The sequence below is a fragment of the Sander vitreus genome, chromosome 17, assembly GCF_031162955.1.
Source record: "Sander vitreus isolate 19-12246 chromosome 17, sanVit1, whole genome shotgun sequence".
Classification (NCBI taxonomy): Eukaryota; Metazoa; Chordata; class Actinopteri; order Perciformes; family Percidae; genus Sander; species Sander vitreus.
Window position 1 is genome coordinate 4,405,428 of NC_135871.1, and position 20,083 is coordinate 4,425,510.

At 39.7% G+C, this 20,083-nt stretch overlaps 1 protein-coding gene across 6 annotated transcripts in view; it reads right to left on the reverse strand.

Moving 5' to 3' along the window:
- The window catches only part of LOC144532266 (stromal membrane-associated protein 1-like), a 252,719-nt gene that overhangs the window by 172,779 nt on the left and 59,857 nt on the right, over positions 1 to 20,083 (reverse strand). The window lies entirely within an intron of this gene.

Consider the following 20,083-nt stretch of genomic DNA (forward strand, 5'->3'; position numbering starts at 1 on the left):
TGCAGTAGCTTGTTAAAAGCTAGAGACACATTCGATTAGCATGAAAACATGTCCCAGAGAACGTTCGACTAGGTACACGTTTTGCGTTATTAACGCCTAAATTCATTTTACGCCGGAGTTGTCCTTTAACAGGGGGTCTACCATAGAGCTGGGTGATATGGAAAAATGAACATATCACAATGTTTTTGACCAAATACAGCGATGTCAATATTGTGGCGATATTGTAGGGTTGACTACTGGTCCTTTCACAAAATATTAACACAATGAGATTTGTGATAAATAATCACCAATAATGTGGATACAATGACTAAGTGGGTAATAGCAAATAGCAAAATAAAACAGCTAAAACGGTCTGGTAAGTTAAGAAAATTGCATCACTTTACTACAGTATATACAGTATATCAATATAAAAACCAGAAAAAGACATTTGTGTCATATTAAGAAATCCAAAATTTAAGACAATATCTAGCCTCATATATCAATGTTTATATAATATCATTATATTGCCCAGCACTAGTCCACGACCCCTAGGGGGTCCTCAGAGTCACGGCAGGGGGCCAAATTATTGTTTAATACTTTTTTGAACGTTTTTTTCCCCAAAAAATATAAATATGTCTGAAAACATTCATTAACGTGGATCCAACATATTATTAGCAAAGATAAATCTGCCTATTCGTAAAAAAAACAAAAAAACAAAACAAACAACATTGATGATAGGCTTACTGGCCCCAACGTAAGGTAGCCACTATAGTAGCCATCCACAGATACAGTTAAGCTTAAGGACTCACTCTGCTACATGTATGTTTGACATTTAAACATGATGTTATATGAAAATGTAAATAATTATTATTTTTAATAGCTTAGTATTGTAAGACATCATAAAAGGTATGTGTATTGTAGGCCCTGTTTATTATGCAACTCCATTTTATAACATATGTAGTAGGGGGTCCCTGCTCATCTCTCTTACAAGTTAGGGGTCCTTGGCCTAAAAAACATTAAAGACCCCTGGATTAGAGGGAATGGAGGAGGACTTTCTCCTCTAACGCAGAGTACTCTTTGCTTCAGTAGATGCTGCAAGCCAAGGTTATATTAAGCCTCACAGCTGCACAGAAAGAATGGTGTCTAAAGAGTTTCTCTCTCACACACACACACACACACACACACACACTATAGAGCATAGGGATGACTTCTATTAACCTGCCGTTGACCTGTGAGACAGACTGAGAGCAGGCTTGAATTGAACTCTGCAGTCGGCCAACAGTAGCTGGTTGTTTTCAAGACATTTCTTTATTTCTCTGCTCATCAAAGTGTATTGAAGAGTAGAAAACGTGATCACAGAACAGAATGGTGCAACAACAACACAAAAAGCCAAGGCCCTGTCAAATGTGATCACAGTTAGCCAACGCTGAAGAGTTAATGTTATAGAGAAACACTTAAACCTGCAATAACTGTTATTGTCGCTTGCGGGCAGCAAAAACAAGCTGTGAACACAACATATTTTCAGTTTTTAAGTTGATATGGTGAACCTATTAAGCCCAGTTGAGACCAAAGATTTGCGATAAGATGAAACTGTTGCAGCGGCCTGAACCGGCCCATCTTAGCTTGACTCAAGCCGGCTGATAGCGTCGCTGCGTCTCAGCTGGTCAAGTCGCCAGTGGTCTATTTAGCAATCTAGGGATTGCTCCGGTGCCGCCAGAAATTCCGCCGGATGTCCTCGTTACCTTCCACTTTCTTTGTGTTGGAATTTTAAACTCTGGTCGATTTATGAGGACTATGGTAGGAATAGACAGATTATCGGCGATAATCGGCCCGTTTTTGGGCAGTTTGCAGATTATCTGTATCTGCATGTTATTTGCCTGACTTTGGCTCCACTACAGCTCTGTGTCTGTCCCTCTGCTTCGGTTTCATTCACCACTGAGTCTGATTTAATGTCCCGCCAACAACACTATCTGACTATCTTTTACTTTGTATTATGTTTCTACTTCATTAAATAATTGCTTAAAGCACTTAAACAAAGTTTTGTGTTGGAGTTTGTAACATTCCAAAATCTTAATTTTGATTTAAAGATTTTCATTTTCACTGTAAATGCATATTGGTTCCAAATATCAGTTATCTGTTTCATTAACTACTAATCAGTATCAGTCGATCCTTATAGACTATGGTTAACTGTTCCTCAGATCTCTGCAGGGTAAATCCAGACAGCTAGCTAGACAATCTGTCCAATCTGAGTTTTCTGTTGCACATCTAAAACAACTTTTAAACATACACGTTCCACCAAAACAAGTTCCTTCCCGAGGCTATTTTGCAGCGGCACCGTTGCTCCGTCCAGCGCTTAGCACCGCCCAAGACGATTGTGATTGGTTTAAAGAAATGCCAATAAACAAGAGCACGTTTTTCTCCCATCCCGGAATGCTATGTGGACTAGCCAGACCCTGCTCTGCAGCGCTGTGGAGGAAGGTCTGGCAATGCAAGACTAAGTTGCTTGGTTTTAGAATGTAAGGGACGTCACCTGTTCAAGAAGTTCAAGAACCTCTAAAACTCACTAGTTAATACATTGTGTTAAATGGACTCCCTAACTCTCTGCAGAAACGTTTGTCAGTACTAGAGATCCCTTTCACATCATTGGATCAGTTCATTAACATTTCTTTTTACGGCAACTTTAAAAGTATGTCTGCCATTCCGTTAAGGTGCACAGACGTTTCCCTTGTATCAGACGCAAGACAGCCAAGCACCATATGCATTTATTTATATGTTCATTGTTGTCTATGGGGAGTACGGTGGCCCTGAAAGCTCAACACACTGCAAATTAAGAAAACACGCAAATAGACAAAACACAAGCAAATTAAAAAACAAACAACCTCGCCAATTTCAACACATATCTGCAAATAGAGAAAACACAAACAAATACAGAAACGTGCTGCAAGTAGCAACACTGACCATTTTCAGGGGACACTAAAAAGTGATGCACACAGCTGGACATTCAACAAATCAGTCACTGTGATTGAAGTAGTTTATAAATAAATAATATGTCATTCATATAAATTCATACATCACCTACATTTCATCATAGCACACAGGCCTGGCCTATAGGAAAGAACAGTTTATGTTTAATCAATCTAATATCGTGTTGGTCATAGAGCTGTAACAATTCAAAAATTTACCATACAATTAATTGTCTCAAAAATAATTGAGATTAACAATATAATTTCGGTCAAATTTAAAAATATTTATTGAAACCCAGGATACTTCTTTTGGTTATATCACTGTCATGTGACCCGGATAATGTAATAACAAACAAGTTATAAACAGCCTATGAAGTTAACCACGCCACTTTATTATCATTAAAACATTGTAATTTTTGCTTAAATTAACATGAAATTGACAATTACTATCAACAGTCATTCCCCTAAGACCTTAGCTAATGTTAGCAATTAATTACGATCAAACAAAAAAACGGTGAATACGCTGAAAAAAATTGCGATTAGTCAAGTATGTAATAATCGTTTCAAGCCTTGTTGGTCATACTATGCAATGATTTATTGTTTGTCTTTGTTGAATAATACAGCAGATAAAGAGCTGAAAAATAATCACATTTTTCACATCATTGGATAAGTTAATAAACATTTCTATTTACTGCCAAGCACCATATACATTTCTCCACTGACAGAGATTTTCACAGTACCAGATGGACTGAGAAACAGAGAGATGGAGAGGAATAGTTGGAGATAAGCGGAAAATAAAGAAAGGAAAAAGTCAAGAAAACATAATTACCAATACCACATTTGCATACATAGCATATTACTTATTTTATGTTCAGAAGACTCAAGAGAATTCAAACCAAGTACATGTTGTTGTTTTTTAATGATGAAAAGCCTGGCTTACGCCTTCTACAGCTTGGACACAAAATCTATCATGGAAGCAGGCCATCATCAAAAAATGAACACACACTTTGTATAATAATTACTTGGGGTGTGCAAAAAAATCGATTCACATTAGAATTGCAATTCAAGCTCTTCCAATTCAAAATGGATTCATAGAAATCCAAAAATCGATTCATATTTTTTAATAATAAATAAATATATATTTTTTTAATTAACATTTTTTTTTATTGTATGTCTACTGCAATCACATGGGAAAGTAACTACATTTACATACTGTGAATCATTTTTTTAATCGAGAATTGTTTTTGAATATAAAAATTGATTTTAATCGAATCTTGAGCCTGAAAATCAATGTTGAATCGAATCGTGACATTTTCTGAATCGTGCACCCCTAATAATTACTGCTATTTCCAATCCGTCTTCAAAATACATACCGATCCAGTCTGAAAAAAATCCCATCAGCTGCTTCATCACAGAACTAAAATCTGTCCCGTCTGTAACGAGACATGTCAGTTAACAGATTGAGCTAAACAGTTCTGATGCGGTCCTGGCCTTGTCTTTATCACTTCCTTGTTTATTCTTTGCCATCTGGCTCGTCTCTGCCTTTCTGCACCACAGCTTCAACTACCTCCCTCAAGATTTGTGTCTTGTCTCCGCTTACTGCCTATCCCCACAACAGCTGAACAGATTGATTAGTCCAAAAAGTTGTAAAAGTAATCAGGTCATAAAAAAGCTAAACATTTGTATCATTTTGCAGTCTACTATGGGGGTGAAAAGTGTAAGGAAATACAACAGTATCTAACAGTATGGGGGGTAATTCTGTAAAAATAACTACACTGTCCTAAACATTTAAAATTATACTTTCATGACAAAACAAAATCCACACACTGATGGAAAATTGGAAAATTTAACTTTCCAATCCAATGATTCAAAACAAGAAACCAGCAGTCCCAGTTTCATCAAATGCAGAATAACTATGGCAAGTTGGTTTTCTTAGATGGGGAGCATCTGTTTGCCTTCCATTTTTTTCTTCCAAACAAGTCCAATTGCCTAAACACTCGTAAAACAGATGACAAGAGCTACAAAAAACAAACTGTAGCTTTACTTCAGCGCTTCAGAGATTCCTTTAAAAAACAAAGTATACATAAATAGAACTAGACGTCTCCAATTAAAAAACAATTTTCTACGAGTTGCCTTGAATAGGTTTTGATTTTAGTTTTTTAGACAAAACACAACCAAATACAGAAGCATGCTGCAAGTAGCAACACCGACCGTTTCCAGGAGACACTAAAATGTGATGCACACGGCTGGGACAGGCATGTTGTTGCCTTGGATTTTGGCTAATGAAGTCATTGAAGTCAGCATTCTGACAATGGGTGGCAATTAGGTAATATGTAGTTAGTTTTTTGGGGATTATTTTGACATTGTGATCGTAAAATTCAGATATTATTGCACGTCTGTTGTTAACCTAGCGTTTGCCTTTTGCTTATTATTAGCCTGCCAATTCAAATAATATGACAAAATACACCCAATTAATCGTGAAACAGGCTAACATTATGTTAGCTGGCTATAGTTACTTTCAGTCAAAAATGTTTCAGCCTGTTCTCATGAACCATTCGTTCAAAAAGTTAAGAAAAGTTAAGTTTTTTTTTTGCTGTATTCACTACATTGACTGACGCTGTATAAGAACGCGGCCGGCACCGTAGGGAGGAGGTCGTGGTGGATGGGTTGGTGTTAACATACAGTACTTTCAAGCCAGAGAGCAGAGTTTGCTTCCCGGGGGAAAACTAAAGCCTTTCACCCAGGAAATGCGTGTCCTTTAGGAGGGTTTTAATCCAAACCACGATCTTTTTCCTAATCTTAACTAGTCGTTTTGGTGCCTAATCTTAACTTTCGTCGCGGCAAAACGCTCCTATTTTGTGGACTAAATCTTACTGTAATGTCCGCCGAAATGATCGGCAGCTTGCAGTGCTTTGTACCCAGCTCAAAGTAACCTAAGTATCTATTTTTGGGAAACTGAACCACCAACTACCACTGATACAACGGAGGTCTGTAGCTGGCGTCACGAAGCTCTGTAGCCACTTAAATAAACTAGCAACTGCCGCTCGGCGTCACGGAGTTCGTAGCCAGCCGTCGACCAGCCAGCGGTCTCCTAATTTCGTAGGATATAATACGTTTTGGTGTGCATACATTTTCGTACAATATTATAAAGACCCGTTTTCTGAGAATGTTTTGAATGTTCAAGGGTGAAAATGAATTGCAAATTGGTAAATAATGGTTTAAAACGAGTCAAAATAATTTGCAGTTTGACAGCATGAATGTTGTTTTTACCGGTATTTTCCACCACACGCGTCTGCGCTGCGTTCCGGAGTTGCTGCAGGCCCCGCGAGCAATCGCGGCCATTCAAGTCAATGCTGGATGCCGTCCGGACAACCAGAAGGGAAGTGAAACAGTGAGAGCATCAAGTCAGTTTACCAAAACACACCCCCGAGTATCGTATACGTCTCCTCTACAACACCACGGACAACGAGAGATTAATCTTGGAGGTGAAAAAAACATAATATGACATCACAGATCCTTTTTATCAGAACAACACCAGAAAAGAGAAGGCATGTATAGTTTAATTACAGGAGTGCTTGGAGTGGAAGGTACAGTCAGGTCCATAAATATTGGGACATCGACACAATTCTATTCTTTTTGGCTCTATACACCACCACAATGGAGTTGAAATGAAACGAACAAGATGTGCTTTAACTGCAGACTTTCAGCTTTAATTTGAGGGTATTTACATCCAAATCAGGTGAACGCTGTAGGAATTACAACAGTTTGTATATGTGCCTCCCACTTTCTAAGGGACCAAAAGTAATGGGACAATTGGCTGCTCAGCTGTTCCATGGCCAGGTGTGTGTTATTCCCTCATTATCCCATTTACAAGGAGCAGATAAACGGTCCAGAGTTCATTTCAAGTGTGCTATTTGCATTTGGAATCTGTTGCTGTCAACTCTCAATATGAGATCCAAAGAGCTGTCACTATCAGTGAAGCAAGCCATCATTAGGCTGAAAAATCTAAACAAACCCATCAGAGAGATAGCAAAAACATTAGGTGTGGCCAAATCAACTGTTTGGAACATTCTTAAAAAGAAAGAACGCACCGGTGAGCTCAGCAACACCAAAAGACCCGGAAGACCACCGAAAACAACTGTGGTGGATGACCGAAGAATACTTTCCCTGGTGAAGAAAACACCCTTCACAACAGTTGGCCAGATCAAGAACACTCTCCAGGAGGTAGGTGTTTGTGTGTCAAACGTCAACAATCAAGAGAAGACTTCACCAGAGTGAATACAGAGGGTTCACTACAAGATGTAAAACCATTGGTGAGCCTCAAAAACAGGAAGGCCAGATTAGAGTTTGCCAAACAACATCTAAAAAAGCCTTCACATTTCTGGAACAACATCCTATGGACAGATGAGACAAAGATCAACTTGTACCAGAGTGATGGGAAGAGAAGAGTATGGAGAAGGAAAGGAACTGCTCATGATCCAAAGCATACCACCTCATCAGTGAAGTATGGTGGTGGTAGTGTCATGGCGTGGGCATGTATGGCTGCCAATGGAACTGGTTCTCTTGTATTTATTGATGATGTGACTGCTGACAAAAGCAGCAGGATGAATTCTGAAGTGTTTCGGGCAATATTATCTGCTCATATTCAGCCAATGCTTCAGAACTCATTGACGGCGCTTCACAGTGCAGATGGACAATGACCAAGCATACTGCGAAAAGCAACCAAAGAGTTTTTTTAAGGGAAAGAAGTGGAATGTTATGCAATGGCCAAGTCAATCACCTGACCTGAATCCGATTGAGCATGCATTTCACTTGCTGAAGACAAAACTGAAGGGAAAATGCCCCGAGAACAAGCAGGAACTGAAGACAGTTGCAGTAGAGGCCTGGCAGAGCATCACCAGGGATGAAACCCAGCGTCTGGTGATGTCTATGCGTTCCAGACTTCAGGCTGTAATTGAATGCAAAGGATTTGCAACCAAGTATTAAAAAGTGAAAGTTTGATTTATGATTGTTAATCTGTCCCATTACTTTTGGTCCCTTAAAAAGTGGGAGGCACCTATACAAACTGTTGTAATTCCTACACCGTTCACCTGATTTGGATGTAAATACCCTCAAATTAAAGCTGAAAGTCTGCAGTTAAAGCACATCTTGTTCGTTTCATTTCAACTCCATTGTGGTGGTGTATAGAGCCAAAAAGATTAGAATTGTGTCGATGTCCCAATATTTATGGACCTGACTGTAGATACTAGCTTAATAAAAACATGTTTTTTCTAAAAGTACTTGTAGAGACAATAAAATCTGTGAGGTAGCAAGACGCTCCGCTACTGAGACGCTCCCGGTGTGGTATGGCACGTGGCGGAGGACAGAACAAAACCAGAAAATAGCCAGAACATAGCTGGAACGCAGCAGAGACGCAATATGTGGAAAATGCCTGTTAGAATTGATACTGGCAGCAGCAGCAATAACTTAACTCTTAACTGCATCCCTTTCTAGTGTCCCCTAATACCTACTTTGGAGCATGTAAGAGCATCCTGTAATTGGCTGAGCAGAGTTGTTTCTGCGCATGTGTTGTCAAATTGGTGAAGATGTTTTGTTAATTTGCTAAGTTAATTTGCTAAGTTAAGTCTTTTTGCATGTTTTCTTCATTTGCAGTGTGTTGAGCTCTTAGGACCTCCGTACTTAAGCCACCGGCTGCTTGGAAGATCCCTGACCACAGAACTCAACACTTGAGCCAATGTCCATGTATCAACCTATACTACCATTAAGTCCAAACATATGAACAATTAATCCAATCTTATGTAGATACTACTTCATTAGTAGTATTACAATCAAACAAAAAAGATATTGGATATGTGGGCGTCGATTCAGGGGTGTGGAACCAGGCTAAAGAGTTTTAGCAGTAGAGTGTGTACAGCCATTACACACACTGCTACATTTGTTTTTGTCAGAAGCTTAAAAATTAGGCAAAGGGAATGCTAATCTGCAACGGGACTGTACGAGAGAGATGGGGATTCGAGTTTGAGACTCGGACTGGAGTGACACTTAAGTCACACATACAATGACTTCAGACTATTTGAGACTCGTCCTCAAAAGACTTCAGACTCGACCTTGAGATGCAGGACTTGTGAACAATCTTTATTTTTAGGAAACTGAGCTGATGAGTCTGATTGTTATTCCCCTGCCTGTGTAACCTCTAACCAACCTACAGAATCTGGAACATTGCTGCGCGTGGCCACAAGTGAGAGAGCACAACAAACATGTTTGACCACACCCTTCATCAGAAGCTTTGGCTTTAAAAACTTCAGACAACAAGGCCCAAACAAAAGAATCGCTGAATGTTAAATATATGGCATCAACATAAAGGATTCTGGCTCGACCAGATCTCTTTTTATCAGGCACCTGAAAACACACCCTGATAGGTTAGCAAAAATGTTTAGCTCAGCAATGGCCATCTAACGTTAGCTTGCTTCTTGCTTTAGCCACAACCTCGGTCCACTGGTTGTTATTATTTATAGCTATGCAGTGTTCTAAGCAGCCTGGATGGAACGCAGAAGGTAATACAACACTCACTATAACCACAAGAGACTTGAGACTTGGACTCTAGCTCAGAGACTTGTAAGCATCTCTGCTGTATGTGAGTCCCATTTTGGACTGCTGATAAAAAAAACACCAAGCACTCCTCAGCATCTAACTGAGGAGTTAACTGAGAAAAATGAAAGAGGTTACATCATTAACATCAACCCACCTCCTTTCCTTCCTAACTGCCGTCCTCTCCTATTACTTTGCTCTCTACACCACCTCGGGGTGGAAACTAACACTGACTGAGTCTTTTCTGAAAAGAAGAATGTTTTTCGCCATTTTTCATCTTGCTCCATTTCCATCCTTCTCGCTCCCTCCTCGACCGTTAAGGCATCAAACGACTGCTTGCATGTATTGCCTGTGGTGGTGAAAGCTGCGCAGAAGAGATGTGAATTCATTTTATTTGCCCTGTACATATTCTGTTGAAGTCTTTTAGCCGCGACTTTGATGCTGGCGGAGATGTCGACACAGCACTAAACAGGCACAGATGGGCTGAAGATGAAGATAAAGAAAGAAGGGGCTGGAGGGTAGGAGGGAAGAGTGAAAGGAATACAGAGGCAGTGGGGGCAGAATGATAAAGAGCAGATAGATAACAAGAGGAGTAGTGCGAGCCGGGTGAAAGAGGATGAACAGAGGTTGAATAGATATTAGGACTGAGGAGATAGAAGTGTCTGGCTATCTGCTGATAGTGAGACAGAAAGATGGTTAACATCTTAACTGAAAACTGTCCGCTGGGTAGACCTCCAACAGCTTAATTTGTTTTCTTGCAGAGGGCACTCGCTGAAGTAAAGTTAAATAGTTAGACAGAGACTACTAAAACAAGAATTATGGAGGCTGAGTGATGGTTTTAGCTGTTTAAACCGTAATATAATTCCACAGTGTTCTAAAAGAATATCAACTGAATGACCTGGAGCTATGTTTTGTGACATGGTTGCATCCATTATAGAAGGCCCTATTTTACTTTTTCGTAGGAGTTGCAAGCTCTATGGTACTTTTCTTTATCTGCATGTGTGTTTTACGCATAGATAAAAAAAAATAGATGGTATAAGTTAGTGGTGGGAATGACAGTGTACCTCACGATACATGGCTCACGATACCGATAATATCAAAATACCGCAATTCTGCAATACCGTAGTAAGTAATAAGTTTCCCTCATTCATGTGTTGAGCGCCACCTCCAGGAGCCATGGAGTAGGGATGCTGGGAGCAGGAAATCTATTCAGAGCGCCTTATTTTAATAATTAAAACATCGCTATTTGGCGTCATCATATCAATTATCGTGCCATATCGCTATTTTGTCCCACTCCTATTACAAGTATAATATAGTACAGAATTATGGAGACAGCTAGATCTGTACACCAGCATTTATCTCAACTAAGTTTTGGATCTCTTTTTGAAATCCTCTCCATCAGTGGATTTGCGCACAGAGACCAAGTAAATAAGATGAGATAAGATAAGCCTTTAGTGATGCCCAGAAGGGGAAATTCAGGTGTTGCTGCAGCACAAAGATAGAAATAACAAATATATCCAAAAAAAAAAAATGAAAAAAAGAAGAAGAGGTATACTGTATACAAATAGAAAAGGAATAGAAGTAAAAATACAGACTATACAAGAACAGTTAAAGACAAAGTTACGTAAACTGATAAAGAACAAATTGCACTTAACTTTTGTTTAGAGTTTGGCAAATGAGTCTACAGCCATGCTAGCAGCTCTGCAAGGCTGTTCTTAGTGTCAGTGCATGGTAGAAGCTAAGTAGGCTGCCATGGCTGGCTGTAGAAACACAGAACATCGGCGAGCACTGGGGACACAGCAGACAGGACATCCGTATGACTAACATAGGCAAATAAGGTTGGAAATCAACAAAGTCTTCCTCCAGGGTGACTGTGCTAGCTCTCTTGTGACATTTTTAGGCCAATCACTGGGCTCGTCACAGAGGGTTTGCAAGATGCACTGTGATGTCTTGTGGATTCCAATAACACTGAAGTAATGTGTGGGCCTTATACTGACACACACAAACACCAAGTAATTCACTCATAGCGGAACAATGAGCTTATGCTGCATGGGCAATAGACATGGTGTGAAGTACTGCAAGCTGGGCATCAAAAAACAACACTGTTCTCTACTCTACCTTTCACTTCACTGGTCTCACAAACAACTCCAAATTCTTTTGCAGCAGTCCATGTCTGCATAAGGCTATTTGAATGCCATATATTTGGTTTTGAGGATACAAATATACTGTATTTTTCTGTAGAATTGTTTCAGAATTGAAATGCTAAAATGTCATTTGATGGGTACATTTGAGTTTGATAATGATACAGCAATGCCTTTTTAAAATTCTAACTGGTCAGTATGAACATTTTTTTGTTCCATTAAGGAAAGACTTTGTAACTTTTGTAAGAACACATATAAATTTCTCCTCTCACAAATGAGAAGTTGAATTGACTTGCAATTAAACGCACCTTTTATTGGTTCAATACATTCAATGTGTTTGCTTTTACAACCTCACTTGGTCTGGTATGAGCAGAAGCTTACGGTGGCTAACATAAGCTAATGTGAGTGAATGTTAGACATTGCTGCGTTACTAGTCTCGCATTGTCAGACCTTTCTCCACAGCGCTGCGGAGGAGGGTCTGGCTAGTCCTCACAGCTTTCCGGGATAGGATGCTCTGGTTTATTGACATTTCTTTAAACCAATCACAATCGTCATGGGCGGCGCCGTACAGAGCCACGGTGCCGCTGCAAAATAGCCTCAGGAAGGAACTTGTTTTGGTGGAACATGTGTACGTTCAAAGGTTGTTTTAGTTTTGCAACAGAAAACTCAAATTGGACAGATAGTCTAGTCTAGCTAGCTGTCTGGATTTAAACCTGCAGAGATCTGAGGAGCAGTTCACCATAGTCCTCATAAATCCACCGGAGTTTAAAATTCCAACACAAAGGAAGCGGAAGGTAACGGACATCTGGCTGTAAAGAGTGACATCTGGTGGATTTTCCAGGAGCACCGAAGCAATCCCAGAAGTGGAACGTCGTGGATATAGACTATTGCGTATGACATTTCAGAGTCAGTTTGCTGGCTTTATGACTTATCTCATTTATTTGTTACTCACATTTTTTAACATGTCAATGGTTTTACTGGCAGGAGGGTGGAGCTGGAAACGATGATGGGATTCGAAAAACCAAGATGGCGATGGTCAAATTGCCAAACCTTTTTTTTCTTTCAAAATTGCCAAACTTGAGGCTTCAAAGCAGCGGCCCAAAAATAGGTGACGTCACTGATGCTACGTCCATTTTTACTATCTGTGATTTAATCCGCTTAAATCTTACTGTATCCCTCATATTACAGTATTAATGCTGACCATATCCAGTTTTCAACTAACAGCCAAAGTCATCCAAATCATCCAAACAGTGCAGTACGATGATGTAACTACAGTGAGAAGCATGCAGACACAAAGCTTTCTTTCCTATAAGTGCTCAAGAAAAAAACGTCAAACCAACAAATACACACTCTCATGCCAACACATACACATATAGCTCAGGGTTACTGTAGCCCGCCCTCTCCTTTTCTTTCTCCATCTGCACCAAACTGCTTAAAGTGATAATGAGTTGTTTTTAATAATCAATTTGCATATAAAAGCCTTTGTGGGTGGCAGAAACAGATCCTAGATCACAGTCTGGCTGCTGGCAACGCTTCAGAGAAAACCAGAGAAAACTGAGAGAGAGAGAGAGAGAGAGAGAGAGAGAGAGAGAGAGAGAGAGAGAGGAAGGAGGTGTGAGGAAGAAAGAAAAGGACAAAAAAAAGAAAAAGAGAATAAGGAAAACAAAAAGAGAGACAATGAGAGGAAGAAACAGAGAGATGAAACAAAGATGTGCCAGAGAAAGACTGCTGTGAACAAGAAATTTTGCATTAATGTAACACTATGGTTGCTCATGTTTTAGAGTTTTTTCATATTCCTACAACACTGTTCAGTTTGTGTGTACTGTCCCTCAGTTTGTAGCCTTGCTATTGAGTAGAGAGTTTGCCTGGATAGAAATGTCACTAGTTGGCTTTTACATTGCATCGTTCATATCATTTCACACAGTGTGTGTGTGTGTGTGTGTGTGTGTGTGTGTGTGTGTGTGTGTGTTTTGTAAAACTTTGATACCATACATCGGGGCACAATGATTAATAGCTTGAAAATCACAACCGCAAGTTGAAAGAGAATAATTGATTGTGCTGAGTGATTATGACTTAAATCCAGGGGTCTTCAACATTTTTTAAGCCAAGGACCGCTTAACTGAAAGTGAGACAGAGCAGGGACCTCCTACCACATATATTGCCTAAAATTAAGTTGCATATTAAACTGGGCCCACAATAATTGCATAGAATACTAAGCTATTAAAGTAAAATAGCCTAATAATTGTTGGCATTATTTTTATAAATCATGTTTTAATAAGGATTCACTCTGCCACGTGTATGTGTAACAACACATACACGTGGCAGAATGACATGCAAAGGGCCACAGGTCGAAATTGAACCCGCAGCCGCTGCGGCAAGGACTGAGCCTCTGTACATGGGGCGCACGCTCTACCAGGTGAGCTACCCAGGCGCACCCTTTTGACATTTTTGATGACACTGACATGCACGCTCAGTTTCGATTTCGGTGAAGAAGAATGCAAAGATTATGGTACGAAACATGTCGGAGTTACACGGAGTTGTAAAGACTTAACAAAACATTGAAATAGATTACTGAACAGGGATATGAGAAATCATTTGTATTGAAATTATATTAATTATAGTGTGTACATAACAGTCCTGTCTATTTGTTCAGCCTTGTTGTTCTTGTTCTTAGCTGTTATGTCTATTTCTATTTAAGTTCATTAAGAGCAATGAAAAACCAGAGTCAAATTCCTTGTATGTGCACACATACTTGGCCCATAAAGCTGGCTCTGATTGGAAAAGTAAAAGTTAGTTTATCACCACTTGTTGCCAGTATTGCTCTATTGTGTAACCTTGGATGGGCGACTACCACATACACACCACACATCTTAAAGGGGAACTATTATATAGCATTTTCAGGATAAAACTAGAACATGTTTACATGCTTTAATGTAAAAAAGGAGCGCCTGTCTTTTTAATCCCTCCTCCCGAAAAAGCCCAGTGTGCTCTGATTGGCCAGCGTGTTTCCTGGAATCTCCGGTGCGCTCCAGCTCTGTTTCACTAGTAGCAGCTGGAGCTACTGCAACGGAGTATATAGCCATGAAAAATCACCAATAAAGACTCCTAAACCAAATATTACACAACCGGACATGTCCCAGCAGAAAAGTGACCAGAATTTGGGGAGAAATGACCATCATTGGCCGACTAGATTACAGCTATGTCGCCTTACATTACAATCAAATGTTAGCATACTGCTAACGTTTGATTATAATGGAACGAAGCACCACTTTCTACCATCAATAATCACAGATATAGGCTTCTGAACCAAACACTACCCAATCAGACATGTTTCAGCAGTAATGCAACCCAGAATTGGGGAGACATTGGCAGCCCAGATGACATTGTACTGCCGTTAGCCATGTAGCTACTATAGTTAGCAGTAGACACTAACAGAATAGAGCAGCACTTTCTACAGTCAAAAATCGCAGATAAAGGCTTTTAAACAAAATACTACTGTTTTATTTTGACAGTCTGTTTTCTGTCTTGTCATGTCTAGTTCTACTTCCTGTGTTTTCCCGCCTGTGTGATTGTCTGATGTGCTCCACCTGTTCCCCAGCCCTGGTGTCACCTGTCTTGTGTCTTCTCGTTACCTAGTTTATTTAGCCCCTGTGTTTCCTTTGTCTGTTGTCAGATCGTTTGTGTCTTGTTCCTGTCAGTTTGTGTGTGTTAGTGTCTGTCAGTTTCTACCCTTCCTCCATTTCCCTGGTTTTTTACTCCCTTGGTTTTCTTGGACGCCTTTTACCTATTTTTTTTGAATTGGTTTTTGTCTGCTCCTTTTCCCAGGACTCCCTTGGTTCATTTTTGTGTTTTGTAAAAATAAATCCTTGAGCTCAAACCCTCTCCTGCCTGCCTCTCCCTGCGTTTGGGTCCTTTAATCCTCTACACCATAACACCGGCTTAGAGTTGCGTAACACGTAGCCAAGGAAAAACTGTCCCGAGTGTAAAGGAACAGTTGGAAATCTGAACGTTTTAGCTCAAGGGGATTTCTCTAAAATACGTTTCTCATCATTTGTTTTGGCCATGTTTAAGACGAAAATTCAACATTATAACATTGTAGATATGACAGAAAATACGGAAAAAAGCATAATATGTCCACTTTAAACTTCCACATTATTGTTACACAGATGGCCAATTACTAATTTATTGATTTTTTTTGTGATTAGTCGAAGAAAAGATGGTGTTGAAAGTGAAGTACACACTTGAAATGGGGATTGCGGCTTGGACCGCCCGATTGTGTTGGTAAGGACTTTGGCAGTATTTTCTTTGTATTTTCATCCAGTACAGCCAGGACCGCTGAGTCAAATTGCTAGGAAGTGTAATGTTTGTGAAAATAGGAGTGTCATTTTTTGGGGGGAACACGGGATTTTATACATGAACCCACACACACACACACACACACACACACACCCTTGCATAACTCGCAGTATAGAAGAAGGTTCAGTTTTGACACTGACACACACAAACCTATACACAGACATCTCTCCTTACTGATAAAGACCTGTATCACAACATAACTGTGTTTTTGAAAGGTTATTCTCGACAGTGTGCACTAACTCTTGGTATCAGATCCTATGAAACTGTGTTGTTTGGGCTGAAATTGGGATTGAAAGGGATTTCACTGCCTTTCCACATGTGTAAGCTGAGAAAACATCCTCAGAGTGATAGATACAGTATTAGTGCAGAGAGAGGTCAGCGACTGTAAAAATACAAACTTTACAGGCTTGATGAGTGAAAGATACTGGAAGCCAACCATGTGGCTTTGGCAAAGATGAGTCAGCGCTGGAACCCATTCAAATGTCTTGTGTAAGGAAAGGCTGCCAAATGTGATAAAGTAGAACATTTGAGCTTTTAACACAACAGCAGCCAAAACCTGCACACTCTTTGATGCAGTTTCAAGCCTTTTAGCATTTATTTTCAATTTCTCGCCAAAAGGCAAGAGATGGGTAATAATGTAATGTAATGTAATAATCAGGGTTCATACACATTTTAACTAATACTTTTCCATGACTATGTATTCCTGAAAATGTCAGTCGACATTATAAGATTAAAAATATGTGTTAAAGTTTACCCTCTGAGGTTTAACAATAAAATCGATGACAATGTATGTGGTTCAATACAAAATAAACATTTATTTACACACACACAAAGCAAGATCTTTGAAGAACACAGGGTAAAATACATGCATATCATAGTGTCCTGAAAAAACATAGCAACTGCAAATTAACAACTAATTGGGCAGTAGTGGAAATTGAATAGTAAATGCACAACTAACAGTTTAATCTTTTTTTTAACCCCACTTAAGTTTCCCATGCATATGGAGGACATAACCTTCCCTTTTTAAACAGACACACACACACACACACACACACACTTCACTTTTTCATTTCTGCAAGCTTTTCATCAATTTGCTTGTCAATGTTGAACAGAGCAGCTCTTTTTGCCTTTGCTGTCCGACGGAAACTGTTTGATTTGGAAATGAACGTTAGACAACTTGTTTTTTCTGCTTTCTCTGACAATTCATCAGTAGATTTTTCGAGGGCAAACACATCTGTCTCCATGGTGGCCCTCTTCTTTTTCAGACCTTGGAGTTCGTCACTAAGCTCCTTCCACTTTAAGTCTACAGCATCCTGTTTTGACACTCTTTTTTTGTTCATCAAGGTAGCCATGATATCTTTGCCTGGCTCCTCCTGCTGACAGAAGCAGCTCTTTTGTGATGGCTACCTTTGATACACCTCCAACAGACCTGACATGGTCAACAATGAGCTTTTGAGCTACCAGAGACAATTCCTTCTGATTCTCCACAATTAGCTCTTTATTTATTGAGAATCCTCTCTCTACACTTGCCTGTCCATGAGACAGGACAAATACAAGCTTCACTACATCCCACAGTCTGGAAAAAGAGGGGTTGGTCCCCATTGTCTCATACAGCAGTGTGTCCACACGCTCGGCTTTGGGGTCAAAATCCCTGAATTTAGTCTGCAAGTTAGCCAAATCGCAAAACTCCCGGAACGCTCTCATCACCACATACAGTGTTGTTTAAATGTTTAGCCTCCACAATACTGCGTAGTACTATCATCATTTGCCTAACACACTGCTCCTTAGATTTGGCCATGCGTCTCTGGTCAAAGCATTGTAGGCATCTTACTAAGGTGTGTTTCACAGGAGCCTTTGCCAGCAGCTTGTCAAGGAGAGTCATCAGAAGTGTCTTACTGTCCAATCTTATCTCTAGGGACTGCTTCTCTGAAACCTTTTTAGTGGACCTAAGTTGCTTTAGTGTAGGGTCTGCAGCAAACCCAAGGTCAATTTGAGAAGCATCTTTGTGCAGGTTACGGTCCTGGTAAGGCACATTCAGGAGCTTGAGTGTGGATGATTCCTTCAGGTGCGTGTCCACCACAAATCGGCCCATGAGTCCTGCAAACAATAAAAATAAGGGGTATGTAAGGTTCAGTGTCATTACTCAACAATTAAAGACCATAAAACAACCACATGCACATTTCAACCACGCCTACATGTATATTTCAATTGAATCACGTGCTGATTCTATTGTGTGTATTTACCATCTACTTTGTTTTTTAATATTTAAAAAGACATGGATAATGTTCTGTATAAGGTACATGCTGTATCAAACAATATAATGTGCATCATTATTTAGACAAAGGTGGATTTGACTGCAATGCTGAGATAACAACAAAGACATTTAAAATGAGTTGCCTGTTTCTAACTTCAATAAACAGTGATGGGAGTAACGCATTACAAAAGTAACACAATTACAGTAATGTATTCCTGTTTGCTGTAACAGGGTACCCCTAGGATCCTCCAACTTAAATTCAAGGCTTTTTAAGACCTTTTTAATACCATTTCAAATGAAATTCAATGCCAACTTCGTACCCATTCCGACAGAAGTATGAGGGGAAAATGTCACATCTGTATACATTTTAAACCCTAGAAAATAAGTATGTACAAGTAAGCTACTTGAATTAAATAAAACATTTTATTTAAATTATCAGTCATATTTAATACGATTTATTGGATCATAATATAATCCAATAAAATAAGATATATTACACTGCATAATGAGCACTTTTACTTTTGGTACTTTAAGTAGCCTATATTTTGATAATACTTTTGCACTATTACTTAAGGAAGATGTTGAATGCAGGACTTGTAACTGACAAGTAATTTGTAACTCTACAACACAGTTTTTTCTATTTTTACTGCAATACATGATCTGAGTAAGTCTTCCACCTCTGTAAATCACCAACAACAGTCGTGCATGAATAGCTGCAGCAGTGTTTAACACTTAAAACACACAGCTTAGTTCAGCGTTTACTTGCAGCTCTGCTTCAGTAGCAGATAACCTTTAACGTTACATGCCAGTCACATCGTCTTTAACAGTCCGCTCACAGTGCAGTCCTGCACGGAAGTTTTTTTTTTTTTTTAAGAATTCACCAACACCGCAAAACATTTTGGCACAGAGGGAAAAAAAAGTCAGCGAGTGACAGTACTAGTAATCAATTACATTTTGGAAGTAACTTGCCCAACACTGTAAATAAATGCACTTAGAAAACAAGTAACATATGGCAATTGGATTTAATGTTTAAGCTTACCTTTGATTAGTCTATTCATGTCCTCAGCAAGGAATGGCAGCATTGGTTGGTCCGTCTGATACATGGTGAGAAAGGGCTCAATTTCTCGCACAATGCTGATGAATATGCCAACCTTTACAGTGAAGAGAGGATCAGCACACTGGTTCTTCACCTCCTCAAACAATTTCACCTTTGGGTTGGGGAGTTCGCTTTTCCCTACCATCTCCACGTATCGTTTCACATGCGGCCAGAGCTGCAATCCTCTTTCCACTACGTTAACATTCTCGACCCAAAACTTGCAAAACTTTAGCATGCTCGTGCTGCATCTAGTCGCTGTCACAAAGTCCTCGTGTCGGGCTGGGGAGTCGTGAAACAGCCAGTAGAGACAAGAAAGTCCATGTTCAATGTCCCACCCAGTCGCTTTACATCCGCCTCTTAACGCATTGTGTAGTATATGCAAACCGCACGACCCGATGTTGATAAGTGACTTTCCCACGTCAATCTGCACCTGCTTTTGAAGGATTTCAAACACTTTCCAATTCACGTTCGGTCCATCCATCGAGGTTTGGATGAGGTTGGTGATTCCTAGCTGTGAAATCAAGTTGTTGAGTTTCTTAACAACATCTTTGGCGGTTGAATGGCCCAGGAACTCTGAACCGATGTATTTGGTCTTCACCTCGGGCCCGTCCCATAGCCTGACATGGACGTCTAACTGTTTAGTCTGTAGGTAATGATTCAGGCTCTCGTCAAATAAAAGTACATAAGACATCTGCGTAGCGACTGT